The sequence below is a fragment of the Phyllobates terribilis genome, unplaced genomic scaffold (genome assembly GCF_046119375.1).
Source record: "Phyllobates terribilis strain yellow unplaced genomic scaffold, ASM4611937v1 Scaffold_2__4_contigs__length_985480577, whole genome shotgun sequence".
In the NCBI taxonomy this organism is placed as follows: domain Eukaryota; kingdom Metazoa; phylum Chordata; class Amphibia; order Anura; family Dendrobatidae; genus Phyllobates; species Phyllobates terribilis.
The window spans coordinates 713,939,602-713,958,847 of NW_027362762.1; the positions used below are offsets into that span (position 1 = coordinate 713,939,602).

A 19,246-nucleotide genomic window follows, 5' to 3' on the forward strand; every position below is an offset into this window, starting at 1 on the left:
GAGTCCAGTAGTCCTAGTGTTAAAGATCAGAAGGGAAAGAGTGACATATTGTAGTGCAGTTTTACTGTCATGGTTTGCGGGTGCCATGACCCACTGGAGGAGCCCCTGAGGTAACAGAGGAGAATCCCACCATAAGTGAACCCATTTTACAAACTACACCTCTGAATGAATTAATCTAATGGTGCAGTGATCATATTGACAACAAGTGTGTGTCACAGAATTTTATACCATTGGGTAGTAAAGCGAAAATATTTAAATTTTAACCACAAAAATTTTGTTTTAGCACCAGATGTTACATTTTCACAAGGGGAAATGGGTAAAAATGGCACCAAAATTTGGCACACAATTTGTTCTGAAATTGGAAATACCCCATATGTGGCTGTACAGTACTTAGGCACACAGCGAGACTCGGGAGGGACAGAATGCTCTTTGCCTCTTCGACTGCAGATTTTCCTAGAATAGTTTGCAGACTCCATATACAGAAACTACCATCACATACTAAGGCCCCCTTCACACGTCTGCTTTTCATGTCTGTATGCAATCCATTTTTTAAGGACCGCACTATGTATTCAATAGTGGTGCGCACATGTCAGGTTTTTTACAAGGACTGTGTGTCCGTATGAAAAACCTGCAGACATGTCCTTTTTTTTTCTGGCACCATGGAGGAAATGCGTGCCACACACGTGCACACTGATGACACAAGGATAACATCCATGTGACATCTATGTGACACATACCCAAATTAAATTCTTTGGCGGCTGGGGAAAGCAGTATAGTTAGCGCTTTTCCCAGCTGCCGGTTGCTGACTACAACAATCATCATACTCACCTGCTGGTCTCCCTGTGATGAGCGAGACAAGGCGACGCTGATGAGAGTTGTAGTCAGCACAGGCCATGTGGAATACCTCTAACTATGACTGTCATCATCCTCACCTGGTCTCACTGCTACGGAGAGGCGTCTGTCAGACACACCTATTATTAACCCTGTAGTCAAAAGTAATAAACACACACACAGAGAAAAGTCCTTTAATTGTAAAAAGCACTCCCCGACCCTCTAAGTGGTGACATCAGAGATGTTACCACAGGTCACACATGGCCGGCTCACACAGAGGTTACCATGAGAACCGCCTCTTGTGACCTGCGGTAACCTTAATTCATCACCGCTCGTCACTGCAGCCGCATTTTCATGCTACTATCAGTGTAACCTGGCTGCCATGCAGAGCGATCACATTACTAATGTCACTGCTCAGTACAGCATCCGAATGTAGCAGAGTCAGGGATTGTCATGAATGGATTTTATGGCAGACCACTTTGGATTATTATTTTTTGTATGATAAGAAATGGGTAAAAGAGGGTCAGGGAGTGCTTTTTACAGTTAAAGGACTTTTCTGTGTGTGTTTATTACTTTTGACTATGGGATTAGTAATAGTGGTGTCTAACAGATGCCTCTCCATTACTAACCCCTGGGCTTGATGTCAGCGGACATTACACACCTGACATCAACCCAAAAGCCATTACCCCGCTTGCCAACGCACCAGGGCAAGTGGGAAGAACCAAGGATAAGGGCCAGAATTGGCACATATAATGGATGTGCCATTTCTGGAGCGGCTGAGGGCTGGTGTTATTAGTCTGGGAGGGGACCAATATCAATGGCCCCTTCCTAGCCTCTTAAGATCGGCTCTCAGCTGTCTGTTTAGCCTTTGCTGGTTATTAAAAATAGGGGAAACCCCACGTAATTTTTTTGGGAGGTCGCCCCTTTTTAATAACCAGTAAAGGCTAGGCAGGCAGCTGTGAAATGTTATTAATAGGCTGGGAATCTTTATGGATATTGGCCCCTTCCCACAATAATAAAACTAGCCCCCAGCTGTCTGCTTTCCCTCAGCTGGTTAATAAAAATAAGGCGGACCCCACTCCATTTTATTTATTTATTTATTTATTCATTCAATAAATGCAAGTACAGAAAACTATGCAAGCAAAGCACTGATTATATATTACACTTATATATCATTTTTATTTACATTTGTCTTTTTCATCACGTTTTCTTCCACTTTTTGTTTGACGGTATGATGAAAAAGCATAGTTTTTTGCCTAGTTTTTTAATATTTTTTTATGGTGTTCACTGAAGGGTTTACTAGTGGTTAACTTTTAAATAAAAATACTTATTTATGGGTACAATATACTTTTTATTTTTTTACTATGTGATTTTTAAAAAAAAAATATTGTTCCAATTTTTTTTTTTTTGCTTTTTGTCTTAATCCCTCTATGGGACTTTCACTTTGAGCACTCTGATCGCTGTTATAAAACATTGCAATGTACAATCACTGACATAAGCTTGTTAGACCATGCTCTCAGCATGGTCTAACAAGCTTGCTAGCTTGATGACCTGGATGTCATCATGACTACTGTTGAGAGAATTTGTTTGGCATTTCAAATTCGGGTTCATGTTCGGGGTTCCAGCTTGTTCACGCCAAAAATTCGGCTCTGGTCATGAACATCAGATGTTATCTGACGACCTTGGAACACCATGGCAACGATCGGGCCCTCGCGATGATGTTGCGGTGGCACTGATCGGAGGGTAGAAGGAGCCTCCTCTCTCTTCCTGCCTTCTAAATGCTGCGATCAATATCAATCGCAGCATTCATGGGTTAAATTGCCAGCAGAGGTGTCAGCTGTCATATTCACTTAACACCCGGAGGCGATCGCACCCGCACAGAGCATGTGCGTGTAAAATTGCCAGGATGTATCCATATGTCCTAGGTCGGGAAGTCCTTCCCAAACCAGGACATATGGATACTAGCTATTGAGCCCTTTCTACACCCGGGTGGCGAGCATTTTTATTGGTATATGGTCTCCCATCCTGGTATTTGTGCTGCCCCCATCCTGGTATTTGTGCTGCCCCCATCCTGGTATTTGTGCTCCACAATCCTGTTCCCCCATCCTGTTATGTGCTGCCCTTATCCCTATCCTGGTATGCATGGCACGCCTCACCCCCAATCCTGTATGCATGGCACCCCTCACCCTCAATCCCGGTACGCATGGCACCCCTCACCCTCAATCCTGGTATGCATGGCACCCCTCACCCTCAATCCTGGTATGCATGGCACCCCTCACCCTCAATCCCGGTACGCATGGCACCCCTCACCCTCAATCCTGGTACGCATGGCACCCCTCACCCCCAATCCGGATTTGTTTTTTTGTGAGTTGAATAGAAGCTTTTATTGGTGGCATTTTGGGTACAGAACATTTTGGATCACATTTATCCTGTGCTTTGCGCAGAGCACTTCCATCGGGGTTTCCATCTAAATCTACAAAATACGTGATTTGGATGCAAATCCCGAAGGATCCATTCATTAATGAGGCAGCAGAGTTACACTGAACTCTGTCTGGCTTCTGTTTGGCTGTATCTGGCTTTTCAGAGGTGCACAAAACTCTAGCCGGCCGCACTTTTACTCAAAAAATAAAAAGACGGACACCGCCGGATCATAGGCCAGATGGCGTCCACAGTGCCTCCATCTGCCTCATTATAGGACATCTCTGGTCGGAGGTTCCGTCTGAATTGTATGTTTCAGAGATTTTCATGGAAACCTTGGTGTAAGCTTTCAGCGCAGAGTGCAGGATAAATGTGAGCCGAGCCTTACTGCGATCAACAAACAAATCAACAGCAGGTAAAGAATTGGTTTTATTTATTTTTTACGCTGTTCCTCGTGCGGTTTAAGTGATTAGAAGACTTTTTTCTTCGGGTCGGTGCAATTACAGCGACACCATATTTATAATTTTTTTTATGTTTGGCTGCTATTAAACACTAAAACATGCTTTTTTTGCAAAATAATTTTTTGCATCGCCATATTTTGAGAGCTATAATTTTTCCATATTTCACAGAATCATGTGAGGGCTTGTTTTTTGCAAGAAGAGTTGACATTTTTATTGATACCATTTTCGGGCTCATAAAAATTTTTGATCGCTTTCTATTCCGATTTTTGGGAGGCAGAATGGACAAAAAACACCAATTCATGAATTGTTTTTGGGGTTTTTTTTATGCCGATCACTGTATGGTAAAAGTCATAACAAAGCTTTATTCTTCGTGTCAGTACGATTACAGCAATACCACATTTATATAATTTTTTTATGTTTTGTCGCTTTTACACAATAAAAACAATTTTATGGAAAAAAAAATGTTTTTGCATCGCTTTATTCTGATAGTTATAACTTTTTTATTTTTCCACTAATGGAGCTGTATGGTGGCTTGTTTTTTGTGGTTCAAGATGACGTTTTGAGCAATACCATTTTTGTTTACATTGGTCTTTTTGATCGTGTTTTATTTCACTTTTTTTCCAACAGTATGATGAAAACTATAGTTTTGGGGCACTTTTTTTTTCCTTACAGTGTTCACTGAAGGGGTTAACGAGTGGGACAGTTTTATAGGGCGGGTCTACCAGACACAATACCAAATGTGTGTACTTTTTTGTTTTTACATCATGCATTGCAATGCACCAGCACTGCTATGTATAAGACCTGCGTGATTACACTGGCACTTTTACACACGACCCGAAAATACAGTCATGTACATGAACCGTAGCAGTGATGTGTTAGGTATTGGTTCATATTCTCATATCTGTCCTGGCAAAAAAATAAATATGGATCAAGCAGTACTTTAATTAAAAAGTCCTTACCTTTCCCTCACCACTCTATTTAACTGCTTTGTTGTTTTTTACTACTTCCTTTTTGATGACGCTTTGTTTGAGAATCCCAGGGCATGTTGGGATAGTCAAATGAGTCGTCATCGGGAGACAATCACTAAGGTCACAGCCGAAACCTCTGCCCCCACACTGAAATGAAGTGTCACCAGTGATGTCTGTTTCAGAGGCTGGGCTCGTCTTTGCTCCACTGAGTACTATATGCGTCGGTTGTAAATTCTGATGTATTCTCACTCGCTTTTTTTCACAGTGACAGTGCACTCCCTCGCCAGCTCTGATCAAAAGTAATGAGCTGGCAAGAGCGTACTTTCAGTGTGCATTGTAAGAAGAATAACCAGCTTGCAGGAAAAGCAGAGACCAGCGCCACCCCTGCAAGTGAGTCATTTCATGTCAGGAAAAAACTACATGTGAAGAAAGCCGAAATCAATTTTCTTAGGACATAAAAGGTATCCTCCTGCCCTTGCATGTGTCTAGGTGAAAGTAAGTAAAAATATCTATGAAGGGGAGGCATCAAAGAACAATTTTTCACAGGGAAACAAGTAGCCCAATGATGGACCCACATGTATGCATGCTCAGACCAGCACCTAATAAAAAACTGTCCTGAATAAAAAAACGTAAGTCCCTATGTAAGTGTAATGGTCATGGTGTGGAGGTAGCATTTAAACTTTCTATAGTGGTATTTTAGGCTGTGTACCAGGGTGGACTTTTACTGAAGAATTTAGGTAGAATGCTTTTCCAACAACCGAAAAGAATTCTCCACATTTCCCAAAATTAGGGCCTAAAACCTGCAGCAGCAAGAGCAGGCACAGAAGTCATATCACAGACTGCAATTTCAAGAGATCAATGCAGCACACTCAAAATGACAACATCACGTACTCTGTACAATCTGCAATTGGGGTGGAAAAATCCTTGGAGATCCATGACTTGTTTATCTTGATGAAAGTTAGGTGGTGTACACTTTCAGGGGACAGCCGGGTGCGATTATCAGTCAAGACACTACCAGCAGCGCTGAAGACACGTTCAGAGAGAATGATAGCTGCCGGGCATGATAAAACTTCCAAGGCGTGAGAGGCAAGCTCAGGCCATTCATCCATTTTTGAAGAACGAAATGTAAAAGGGTCCAAACCCTCCCTGATGGTATTGATATTGAACTCTAGATACTCCTGCACCATCCTCTCCAGTCGTTCACCATGTGTCAGTCTTGTACTCTGTTGTGCTGGTGCACGAGCTGGTGCAAAAAATGTGTGAAAGGATTCCCAGAAATTACTTCTACCACTTACTCTGCTGCTGCTAATGTTTTGGCGTTGACGAACTGACGTGCTGGAGGTTGAAAAGCTACAGCTGCGATGCACACTGTGTGCCTCGCTGTTATCTTGGGGAAAGCCTCTATTAAGGTTGCTTAAAAGCTTGTTTCGATATTCCAACATAAGCGGGTCCCTTTCCAGGGCGGGAAGCATCTGGCAAAATTGACTCTTATAACGTGGATCTAACAGAGTGCAACCCAGTAGTCAGCATTATTTTGAATTCTAACTATACGGGGATAATGGTGCTTCAAGAAGGCACTCATATGTCGATCTCTTCCAGGAGGTCCAAAGCCAGGCTGTATTGTGGGCTGCGTAACACTGATGCTTGCTTCCTCTGTCCCCTCCTGCCAACCACGTTCAAATGAGAGGGGATGATTATCCTCTTCATCCTCTGACAGCTGCTTGGCCATCACCTCTTCCTCCTCTATTAGTTTCTCGGCTCTTGCACCTTCACTAACAGTTTGCATGGTATCACCAAACCCCCTCGATCGCTGTAATCCACCGTCACTTGGCATCCGCCTGTGTGATGACAGTCTGGAAATTTGAGACATTGGTATGCTTTCCGCATCCTCCTCTTCTTCTGGGGCCACCACCTCCTGCCGCAGGTTATTCAAAGTTTGCTCCAGCATGTACACTACAGACCAAAAGTTTGGACACACCTTCTCATTTAAAGATTTTTCTGTATTTTCATGACTATGAAAATTGTACATTCACACTGAAGGCATCAAAACTATGAATTAACACATGTGGAATTATATACTTAACAAAAAAGTGTGAAACAACTGAAAATATGTCTTATATTCTAGGTTCTTCAAAGTAGCCACCTTTTGCTTTGATGACTGCTTTGCACACTCTTGGCATTCTCTTGATGAGCTTCAAGAGGTAGCCACTGAAAATACAGAAAAATCTTTAAATGAGAAGGTGTGTCTAAACTTTTAGTCTGTACTGTATATGACCGGAATAATGATGCTGATGATGGCATCGTCAGCGCTAGCCAGTTTAGTAGCAATTTCAAAACCATGCAGAAGGGTGCAGAGGTCCTTTAATCTGTTCCCCCTCCGCAAACGTGATATGCCCCAAGTCTGTACTGCGTTGCCCCAAGTTATATGTCATGACGTACTGCATCAGAGCTCGTTGCTGCTGGCACAGTCACTGAAACATGTGCAGAGAGGAATTCCACCGCGTCAGCACATTGCAGATCAACCTGTTAACTGGCACAGACAAAGACCTCTGTATCGATGCAAGTCGATGACATGAGGGGTGCGAACTGTGGAAGTGAGCACACAGCTTCCGTACTTTGTGAAGCAGTTTATTCAGGCCAGGATAGTGGCGGAGAAATTGCTGTACCACCAGGTTGAGGACGTAAGCCATGCAAGGCACATGTGCGAGCTTGCCTCGGCCGTTAACAGGTTCGCACCATTATTGCACACGGCCTTCCCTGGCTCTAGGTTCAGCGGAGACAGCCATTGCTCAAACTGAGCCTGGAGAGCTGCCCACAACTCTTCACCTGTATGACTGCAATCTCCAAGGCATATTAATTTGAAGCCTGCCTGATTACAGTGAGCCCTGACTGCGCAGTACGGAGGTGGTGTGTATTCACTCCGTACCCTTTGAACGTGTGCCTCGTTAAGGCAGAGGTTGAGTGCTCAGGTGGAGGCCCTAGAGGAGGGGGAGGATGCAGAAGCAGCAGAGGAAGTGGGAAATACAGAGGTTTCTTCTGCAAGCCTTGGGGATTCCAAGATTTGTGCTGCAGCCCCTTCCCTGCCTGCCCCCACAGTCATCAGAGTCACCCACTGCCCAGTCAGCGAGATGTAACGCCCTTGGCCATGCTTACTCGTCCAGGTGTCTGTGGTGAAATGCATCCTGGCACACGTAGATTTAGACAAGGAATGGGTGAAGTTGTCAGTGACATGCTAGTGTAGTGCAGGCACAGCTTTCTTAGAGGAGTAATGGCGACGGGGCAACTGGTACTGGGGGACTGCAACGGCCATCAGTTTTTGGAAACCATCTGTATCTACCAGGTGGAAAGGCTGCATTTCCGTGGCCAACAGATTGGAGATGGTGGAGTTCAACCTCTTAGCTTTGTCATACGTAGAATGAAGCAATCTTTTACGTGACCACAACTGCGGGACCGAGGGTTGGCTAAGGTGCTGAGAGAGGGCGGAGTATGGTGAACCGGAAAAAATGGTGGAGCGTGAGTGAGGTGTGCTCGGTGTAACAAACACAGCAGGCGTGTCTGCTTCCGTTACAGCTGACAGGCTGTCACTCAGCCTTACTGAAGCGGGTAAAGAACCGGAGTTTCTGCGATGAGAGACCTGTGTGACAATACATGGCACGGTAACAGAGGAGGAGGAAGTAGCAGCGGATGCGTTTGATAGGGCAGCTCATGGTTGTTTAGGTGCGCTGGTCCGCATTTCAGCGCGGTAAGATTCCCAGCGTAAAGAATGTTGTTGTTAGAACCCTCCTGTTTGTTTTCTCCGTCTTGTGTTTTGCGGTCACGTGACCATCTGCCTTTATATTCCAGCTCCGTCCTTTTGGCTGTGCTGGACTTCAGTGACTGTTTCTCTAGCCAGGTGCTTCTGTGCCTTTCTCTGTCAGTTTGTTTGGTTCTTCTGGGACCTCTAGTACTTTTTGTCTGTTTGTCTTTTTGTGTTCTGCAACAAATTCTCTGTTTAGGAGGTGTCCCATTTTTGTCCCAGTCCTTAGTTCTTTTAGGGACCCCTCCCCTTAGGCTATAGGTCTTCGTTCAGACTAGCCGAGGACTAAGGCAGGTCTGGTCGCTAAGGACAGGCAGCCCGCTACATCATAGGGATTCAGCTTAGTTTTAGTGTAGGGACAGTGTTCCCTTATCTTTCCTTAGTACATGTTGCAGATCATAACAGTAAGTCCAGCCCAAAAAAAAGAAAAAAACTAAAAGGAAAGAAATTCGGGGATCAGTATGGTTTTCGTCCAGGATTTGGCTCAACACCTGCAGGGATTGTCTCTGGAGGTGGCCGAGCTCCAGCAACACGTGAGTAGCTGTTCTGAAGCGCATTTTGTGGAACCCAAGGTAGGACTGCCTCATGTTTTTTATGGTAAACAGCAAGATTTTTTTACTTTAAAAATGTTTGTTTGTTATATTTTTGGTTGAGAGCAAGGTCCTCTGGGAATGAATCACAGTGCATTGGTTTTATTATGTCACTTTTGCGCAAAGAACCACAGGGGTGGGCCTTTTCTCTCCAACCTAATGATCCATGTTTAAGGTCTGTAGAATACTTTTTTTCTGTTATGGGGCTATTGTATGATGATCCTGATCGAATCTCATCTGCTGAGGCAGAACTCAGGCGTTTGAATCAGGGGTCAGGTGATGTTGAAAATTATTGCACACACTTCAGAAGATGGGCCTCAGAAGTTAAATGGAATGATCCAGCTCTGAAATGTCTATTTCTTGCTGGTCTGAGTGAGAGGGTTAAGGATTTGCTAATTGCATTCCCTGCACCTGAGACTCTACAGGATGCCATGCAATTAGCTGTTCATGTGGATAGGAGGCTGAGATCAAGGCAGAATGAGGTAAAGACTCCTGTAATGCCAGGTCCTAGTCTCCAGAAAATCTGATCAGACGGCAGAGAACCGATGGCGGTTGGGGCGATGTCGCTCCGCTCTCAGGAAAGAGACCGGAGGTTCGCCGAGGGATTGTGTCTTTTTTGTGGTAAAGCTGACCATTTGATTAAGTATTGTGAGCTTCGTTTAAGTAAAGAAAAAAAAAAAGGTCAGGTACGCCCGTATAGCTTGTTTACGCTCTGCAGGAGTATTTCTTTCTGGGAGTACTACTTTGCAGGAAAATTTGATTGAATTTAAGGTATTTGTGGATTGTGGTTCAACACTTAATGTGATTGATAAAGGGTTTTTGGAAAACCTTAAATTGAAATCCAAACCTTTGTCATCACCTATTTCTGTGATTGCTATTGATAACACTCCCTTGAAATGTATTACACACAAGGTTGCTGCATTTCCCCTCACTATCAATGGAGTTCACCAAGAAATTTTGGACTTGGTTGTATTAGATAATTTACCCTCTCCGGTCGTTCTAGGATTGCCTCGGTTAAAACTGCACAATCCTTTGCTGGACTGGTCTACTAATGTGATTAAGTCTTGGAGTCCGAAGTGCTATGATAAATGTTGTAATGGTCACATTGCGGCTGTGGAAAAAGGGGAATTACCTGCACCTATTCAAGATTTCTGGAGGGTTTTTTCAGAGGAGGAGTCGCAAGTTTTACCTCCTCATAGGGATTATGTTTGCGCCATTAAGTTTGTTCCTGGAGCTACTCTTCCCAAGAGTCGCTTGTTTAATCTGACTATCCCTGAAAGAAAGGCCTTGGAGGAGTACATAGAGACTAGCCTGGCTGCTGGTCACATTAGACCTTCTAAGTCGCCTGTGGAAGTTAGATTTTTCTTTGTTAAAAAAAGGACGGGGGTTTACGTCTATGTCTGGATTTTCGTGAAATTAATAAGATAACCGTACGCAATTCCTACCCATTGCCGTTAATTCCTGACTTGTTTAACCAGTTGGTGGGGGCCAAGTGGTTCTCTAAAAATTGATCTCCGGGGGACATACAATTTGTTACGAGTGAAGGAGGGTGATGAATGGAAAACTGCTTTTAACACTCCGGTAGGTCATTTTGAGAATCTGGTGATGCCTTTTGGTCTTACCAATGCACCTGCATTTTTTCAGAAACTTATTAATGACATCCTGAGACTTTTGATTGGGAAGAATGTGGTTGTGTATTTGGATGACATTTTGATTTATTCACCAGATCTAGAGTCCCATTGGCAGAGTGTACGTGAAGTTTTGCAGCTATTGAGTGATAATTCACTCTTTGCTAAACTGAAGAAATGTGAGTTCGCTGTGCAGAAAATTATTTTTTTGGGCTACATTGTCTCCAGTGAGGGCTTTGAGATGGACCCGGTGAAGGTTCAGGCTGTGCAGGAATGGCCTAGGCCTTTTGGTTTGAAATCTATACAGAGATTTTTGGGTTTTGCCAATTATTACAGGAAATTCAGTAAGAATTTTTCTGTAATTGTTAAGCCTCTGACCGATCTCACCAGGAAAGGTGCGAATACGGTCCAGTGGACTACTGAGGCCATTGAAGCGTTTGAGTATCTCAAAGAGAGGTTCAGTTCTGCCCCTATCCTTATGCAGCCTGATGAGACCAAGCCTTTTTTGGTCGAGGTCGAAGCTTCACCGGTGGGGGTCGGAGCAGTTTTGTCTCAGGAGAACAAGGATGGAGTACATCCTTGAGCCTTCTTTTCGAAAAAAAATTTCGGAAACCGAACTGAATTATGATGTTGGAAATTGGGAGTTCCTGGCTATTAAACTCGTGTTTGAACATTGGCGTCATTTTTTGGAAGGCGCTGGATTTCCTATTCTGGTTTTCACAGATCATAAGAATTTGATCTATCTGGATGCTGCCAAGCGCTTGAATGCCCGTCAAGCTAGGTGGGCACTTTTTTTTTCTCGGTTTCATTTTTCTGTTACCTATATCCCTGGTACTAAGAATGTTAAAGCCGATGCTTTATCTCGCAGCTTCTCTCGGTTGGCAGGTCATCCAGGAATTTCAGAGACTAAGAGACTTATCAATCGCAGTTTTTGGTGGCCTGGATGGCAGAAGGAAGTCATCAAGTGGGTGCGTCAATGTACGGTGTGTGCTAGGTCAAAGGCTTCACATACTCCTGCTGCGGGGTTGCTTTGCCCTCTGGAGGTTCCTAGTGCGCCTTGGACGCATCTCACAATGGATTTTATTACTGATCTTCCTGTGTCCGAGGGTTTTACTGTCATCTGGGTGGTTGTGGATCGTTTTAGTAAGATGTGTCATTTGGTTCCATTCATTAAGTTGCCCTGCACCAAGACACTCGCTAAGGCATTTGTTAAGGAGATTGTCAAGCTCCATGGCGTTCCCACAGATATTGTTTCTGAAAGAGGACCTCAGTTTGTGGCTCACTTTTGGCGTGCTTTTTGTGACAGGTTGGGAGTCCATTTGTCATTTTCGTCTGGGTATCATCCTGAGTCTAATAGACAGACTGAAAGAAAGAACCAGCATGTTGAACAGTTTTTGATTTGTTTTGTGGCGTACAATCAAGAGGTGTCGTCTGAGTTTCTGCCTCTCGCAGAATTTGCTCTTAGCAATCATACATCCTCCTCTGCTGGGTGTTCTCCTTTTTTTTGTTGTTCTGGGAGACATCCGTCTTTTGGTTCATTCTCCAAATTGGGGTTGGCGGTGCCGGAGGAGGAGAATTTTTCCGGTGATTTGGAGAGAGTTTGGACTAATGTACGTTGCAACCTTCAAGAGACTAACAAGAAGTCCAAGAAGTATTTTGACAGGAAACGTAAGGAGGTTTTGTTTACTGGGGTGACATGGCTTGGTTGTACTCAAAGAACCTGCGGTTGAGGATTCCCTCTAAAAAAGTGGGTCCTAAGTTTGTGGGTCCATTTAAAGTGCTTCAGGTTGTTAACCCGTCTGCTGTTAGGTTGGATGTCCCTACTTCCTGGAAGATTAATCCTGTGTTTCATGTTTCCTTGTTGAAAAAGGCTGATGTATCAGATAGGGATGCCACTGTCTCAGTTCCAACTGTGGTGGAAGACGGCGAATATGAAATTTATCATATCTTGAATTCTAGATGGCATAGAGGGAGATTACAGTATCTTGTCTCCTGGAAGGGTTTCGGTCCCGAAGACAACTCCTGGGTGAGAATGGATGATGTCTCTGCTCCTAGGCTTGTTAAAGCTTTCCACAAGAGGTTTCCGGATAGGCCTGGGCCTGGAGGATCCGAAGGATCCTCATAAAAAAGGGGGTACTGTTAGAACCCTCCTGTTTCGTTTTTCCATTTTGTGTTTTGCGGTCACGTGACCATCTGCCTTTATATTCCAGCTCTGCCCTTTTGGCTGTGCTGGACTTCAGTGTTTGATTGTTTCTCTAGCCAGGTGCTTCTGCGCCTTTCTCTGTCAGTTCGTTTGGTCCTTCTGGGACCTCTAGTACTTTTTGTCTGTTTGTCTTTTTGTGTTCTGCAACAACTTCTCTGTTTAGGAGGTGTCCCATTTTTGTCCCAGTCCTTAGTTCTTTTAGGGACCCCTCCCCTTATGCTATAGGTCTTCGTTCAGACTAGCCGAAGACTAAGGCGGGTCTGTTCGCAAGGAACAGGCAGCCCGCTACATCGTAGGGATTCAGCTTAGTTTTACTTTAGGGACAGTTTTCCCTTATCTTTCCTTAGTATATGTTGCAGATCATAACAGTTGTTTGAGCATGTGAACGTTCATGCATTTAGTAGTCAAATTATTGCAGTTTTTCGCCGTAGGTCGAAATGTAACCTCCTCGTCTTCCTCCTCCACCTCCTCAGATGAGCTACTCAGCTGCATGACTCTGGGTTCACACCAAGTAGGATCTTCAACCTCATCATCATCCAATGTGTTATCCCATTCCTCGCCCTCAGAGTATCCCGTCTCCTCTTGTTGCCCAGACAGCACAGTACAGTCTGAATGAGCCTCAGGTATCTGAGTCTCATTGGGATCACCTCCCTCCCCTGCGGTTAACGTCTGGTGATGAGGATCAGGAACCTGCCCGGACCCTACTTCGTCCTGCCCCGAATCCAAGCTAAAAAAAATTTGGGCATCGTTGCAGATGCTTTCCTCCCCTTGACTCTGTGACTGTTTGGAGTATACTTCTGATGCCCAAGGTGCAGAATGTGTGAAGAGTTCTACAGACTCGCCAATCTGTGCTTTGCTACAGTCAGTTGAGCAGTTGGCCAGTTGTGACGTGGGGGGAAGCATGGGTAATTGGGGTGCCACCTCTGTGGATTATACTGCATGTGATCTTGAGGTGGAGGAAGAAGAGGAGAGGGCACTGGAAGCAGAGCTTGCCATCCACTGTAGCACCTGCTCTTTCTGGGCCTTATCAACAAGGTGTATCGCTGTGCAGCTGCCAAAGGAAGGGAGTGCAGTAGGCCATCCACTAACATAAGTTGTCTGTTGTCTTTGGATAGGACCTGCTTGTATTGGTTCACTAGTGCTTTCACTAACATTACCACTTACCCCACATACACCTTGAACACCAAGCCTATTCCCCCTTCCACCACGCCCTCTCTTTTTCCCACTCATGTTGGTCAAATACAGTGGTAGTAGCATGCAATTAACTAAAGAAAAATAAGTTTTTTTCCTGTGCAATAGCTCAGCACACACCTGAATTTCAGCGACACTAAATGGCAAGGTAAGATATGACCTGCCATATAACGTTACTAACAGACAAAAGAAATTTGTTAGTGTGCATGAGGCCGATAAAACTTACAAGATATTCTCCAAACAATTTCAAGCTGAGATGTCCCCTGCTGTATTACTTTAGGGACAGAAGAATTTTTTTTTTTTAATGTGGATGAGACCAGTATGACATAGAATATATGCTTCAAAATATTTCAAACTCAGATCTAGCCAGCTGTATCACTTTACTCAGAGCAAAAAATAATTTTGGGTTACTCTGCATAAGTTCTGCGTCCAGCTGACTTTGACGCCACTGACGTAGTATCTGGCTTATAGCACTGTATGACTTTTGGCACAGGAAAAAATATTTTTTGGACTGGGCCTAATAATAGAAGTATTTTTTTTTTACTGTGAAACAAGGACAAGTTCAACGCCACTAAAATAGGATCTGCCTTTTAGCAGACTGGATCAACTTTGCCACAGTAAAAAACCTTTGGTGGACTCTGCCTGCCAACCCAAAATATATATAGGTTTGACTGTGCGTACAAGCTGAATTTGACCGCCACTAACGTAGTAGCTGGCTTATAGCATTGTATGACTTTTGGCACAGGAAAAAATATTTTTTGGACTGGGCGTAGTAAGAGAAAAAATGTATTTTTTTACTCTGAAACCACATGAAGTTCAACTCCACTAAAATACACAGCTCAAAAAAATAAAGGGAACACTCAAATAACACATCATAGATCTGAATGAATGAAATATTCTCATTGAATACTTTGCTCTGTACAAAGTTGAATGTGCTGACAACAAAATCACACAAAAATCATCAATGGAAATCAAATTTATTAACCAATGGAGGCCTGGATTTGGAGTCACCACCCAAAATTAAAGTGGAAAAACACACTACAGACTTATCCAACCATGATGTAATGTCCTTAAAACAAGTCAAAATGAGGCTCAGTATTGTGTATGGCCTCCACGTGCCTGTATGACCTCCCTACAATGCCTGAGCATGCTCCTGATGAGGTTGCGGATGGTCTCCTGTGGGATCTCCTCCCAGAGCTGGACTAAAGCATCCACCAACTCCTGGACAGTCTGTGGTGCAACGTGACGTTGGTGGATGGAGCGAGACATGATGTCCCAGATGTTCTCAATCAGATTCAGGCTTGGGGAACGGGCAGTCCTGTCCATAGCTTCAATGCCTTCATCTTGCAGGAACTGCTGACACACTCCAACCACATGAAGTCTGGCATTGTCCTGCATTAGGAGGAACCCAGGGCCAACAGCACCAGCAAATAGTCTCACAAGGGGTCTGAGGATCTCATCTCTGTACCTAATGGCAGTCAGGCTACCTCTGGCGAGCACATGGAGGGCTGTGTGGCCCACCAAAGAAATGCCACCCCACACCATTACTGACCCACTGCAAACCGGTCATGCTGAAGGATGTTGCAGGCAGCAGATCACTCTCCACGGCGTCTCCAGACTCTGTCACGTCTGTCACATGTGCTCAGTGTGAACCTGCTTTCATCTGTGAAGAGCACAGGGAGCCAGTGGAGACTTTGCCAATCCTGGTGTTCTGTGGCAAATGCCAGCGTCCTGCACGGTGTTGGGATGTGAGCACAACCCCCATCTGTGGACATCGGGCCCTCATACCACCCTCATGGAGTCGGTTTCTAACCATTTGTGCAGACACATGCACATTTGTGGCCTGCTGGAGGTCATTTTGCAGGGCTCTGGCAGTGCTCCTTCTGTTTTCCTCTTTGCACAAAGGCGGAGGTAGCGGTCCTGCTGCTGGGTTGTTGCCCTCTTACGGCCCCCACCACGTCTCCTGGTGTACTGGCCTGTCTCCTGGTAGCACCTCCAGCCTCTGGACACTACGCTGACAGACACAGCAAACGTTCTTGCCACAGCTCGCATTGATGTGCCATCCTGGATGAGCTCCACTACCTGAGCAAATTCTGTGGGATGTAGAGTCCGTCTCATGCTACCACGAGTGTGAAAGCACAACCAACATTCAAAAGTGACCAAAACATCAGCCAGAAAGCATTGGTACTGAGATGTGGTCTGTGGTCCCCACCTGCAGAACCACTCCTTTATTGAGCGTGTCTTGATAAGTGCCAATAATTTCCATCTATTGTCTATTCCATTTGCACAACAGCATGTGAAATTGATTGTCACTCAGTGTTGCTTCCTAAGTGGACAGTTTGATTTCACAGAAGTTTGATTTACTTGGAGTTAGGCTATGTGCCCACGTTGCATTTATGAAGCAGAAAATTTCTGCTTCATTTCTGCAAGTCCTCTCCCGGAAAAACGCATGCGGAATTCCGCACGCGTTTATCGCGCATTTTTCGTGTGTTTATCACGCGTTTTCCACATGCGGAATTGCCTTGCGTTTTTTATGCATTGGACAAAGGCAATTCTGCATGCGGAAACGCAAAATTAAATGACATGCTGCGGATTTTTGAACGCAGCATAAACGCTGCGGAAAAATCCGCAGCATGTGCATAGAACTTGCGGAATCCCATTGGGGACCATGGGGTGCGGGTTACCAAGCGTTTTACAAGCGTTTCTGCTGCGGAAATTCCGCATCAAAAACGCTTGAAAAACGCTACGTGGGCACACAGCCTTATACTCTGTTGTTTAAGTGTTCCCTTTATTTTTTTGAGCAGTGTAGTATCTGACACTAAAAAAAACTTTAGTGCACACAGCTTTCAATATCACAATAGCAACAGAAATAATACTGATTTTGTGCTCTGCAATAAGAAGCTCTGCAGACTCTGCAGAGCACAATTTCAACCCCACTAAATGAAAAGGTGCACTGCGTTTGCTTGATCACATTAGCAAGTGCAAAAAAAAGATTCAAGGTATACTGAGACATGTCGCTCTATACCAGTGGTGCACAGCACTATTGTTTGGCATGGGCCCTCTGTTTCTGTTAGAATCTCAGGACTTGCACAAGAACACCAAAAATGTGCTACACCAGCGGTTGCAGAGGTACACAGACCAGGAATTATCTACACTATCTGACTACCACACAAGCGCCCATCTATCTAGCTAATATCTCTCATTACACAGGAGAACACAGAGCTGCGTGACATGGATATAATGGCTCTGAGGGAACATGGCCGCTTTTTATATTGAGAGGACATGTGATTTCTACAGCCAATTGCAGAAGCCCTTATGTCTGGACAGTGTAGATGCTTCCTGCGCTATGATTGGCTGGCCGCACTTTCCTCAGTTAAAGTTACCGCCCACAGGAAAAAAAAAACAGTGCGCCTCTGATCTGACCTGTTCTAAGCTATCCACAGCCCCCACACTCACCTGGCACATGTCACCGCTCATCATACAATTGCACTATGCTAACAAAACTATTCAAAACACCGTGGTTGCCCTGTATTCACAGTCCCGCGCAAATTTGTCGAACTTTTCCAATTTTAAAAAAATGTGCTTGCCTTTCCAATCACAAATCCGAATGTGCCATATTCATGCCGAATTTGAAACTTTTGAACATTCGCCGAACAAATTCGCTCAACACTAACCAGGACAACTGTGCTACACCACTCAGTAGGCCTTGAAGTACTATTTATGATGCATTAAGTTACCTAGTTATGCACCCACCTAGTGCTGTCACCAAGCATTTAACTGTGACTCTGGAACAATCAAATGAATGTCAGGGGTGGCCTATTGGTGGTGCAGCACACAAACTTATCAAAATGGCTCGAAATCCACTAGGTAGAACCCAGTAATCAATTCATATACTGTCACTTTCATTTAAAGAACTGCGTGTACTAGTGGTTCAGAAAGCTGAGTCTGCTGGACACTGGTACTATCAAGTGCCTGTTTCTGCATGTCTGAGTTTGGCCCAAACTAACTGTGCGTGCATGCTTCCACTGTGATTGCTGCAGTGGACCTGAGCTCAGGACTTACCAACCTGTTTCTGGTATCTGTAGACGATGGCTGCATGAACAGGGGATGACGAGTCTCCAACCAGTGCGTAGAATTACTGCTGGCTTGCTGGAGGGCCATCTGACTGTGTTGCTGATGTCAGCTCCTGGGGATTTGGGCTCCAATCTCTCCTGTCAACGTCGTCACTGCAAATTCTCCCCTGCCGGTGGACCTGGAACAGGATGAATCTCACAGATTTTTCCATCACTATGCACAGACAGTAATGAGCAGGGAAGCAGCCCCTTTAATGCAGCTGCACCCGATGAATTGGAGGATGGGAATGACAAGTCCCGCCCATCACTCACCAGTCATTCCTGACACCTTAACCCTTTGCTGCTCCACTAAGTAAAACCTCTCAGAAATCTATCAGTGCGGTAGCCTTTTCCAGGTCTCATATCACCGAGACCAGGTACATCTGTGAATCATTACTCCATCTCGGTCTTGTCAGCAGCAGACACTATCTTGCTGCCTGTCTACATACCCTCCCCTTCAGCCCAAAGCTGAGGCTGGGCACCTAACACCAACATATTGTGGTCCCTTGAGATGGCATCCACATTTACTGGTCAGTGAACTTTATAGTCGACCTCATCAACACTTTCCACCATCTCATAGGGTCCTTGCTACTTGGCGAGGTATTTACATTCTACTGTGGGTACTAACACTAGTGTTGAGCCACCCCCGTAGTGTTCGGGCTCGGTTCGGTTCGTCGAACACCGGGATGTTCGAGGAACTGTTCGTCGAACTGTTCGTCGAACACCTTAGAACACCGTCGAACACCGTTAAAACCAATGGCAGGCAAACAAAAACACATAGAAACACATAGAAAACACCTGCAAAGGTGTCCAAAAGCTGACAAACTGCTCAGAAGACACTCTCTTTAAAAAAGCCGGCCGGCAAATTCAGCAGCGGCATACACCGGTACCCGACAATTTAGACAAGAAGGAATAGAGCATCACACATAGATTAGATAGATAGAAACATGTCAGTCACACATATAAGAAGCACAGTGACAGTGTTGGTTACTGCACTTGTCATTTAGTGTAAAGGATTTATTAAAAAAAATATTAGTGTTTTCATGCA

General features: G+C 44.6%; 1 protein-coding gene across 1 annotated transcript in view; it reads left to right on the forward strand.

The window, feature by feature from the left end:
* LOC141226667 (uncharacterized) overlaps window positions 1–19,246 on the forward strand; it is a 189,762-nt gene that overhangs the window by 61,009 nt on the left and 109,507 nt on the right. The window lies entirely within an intron of this gene.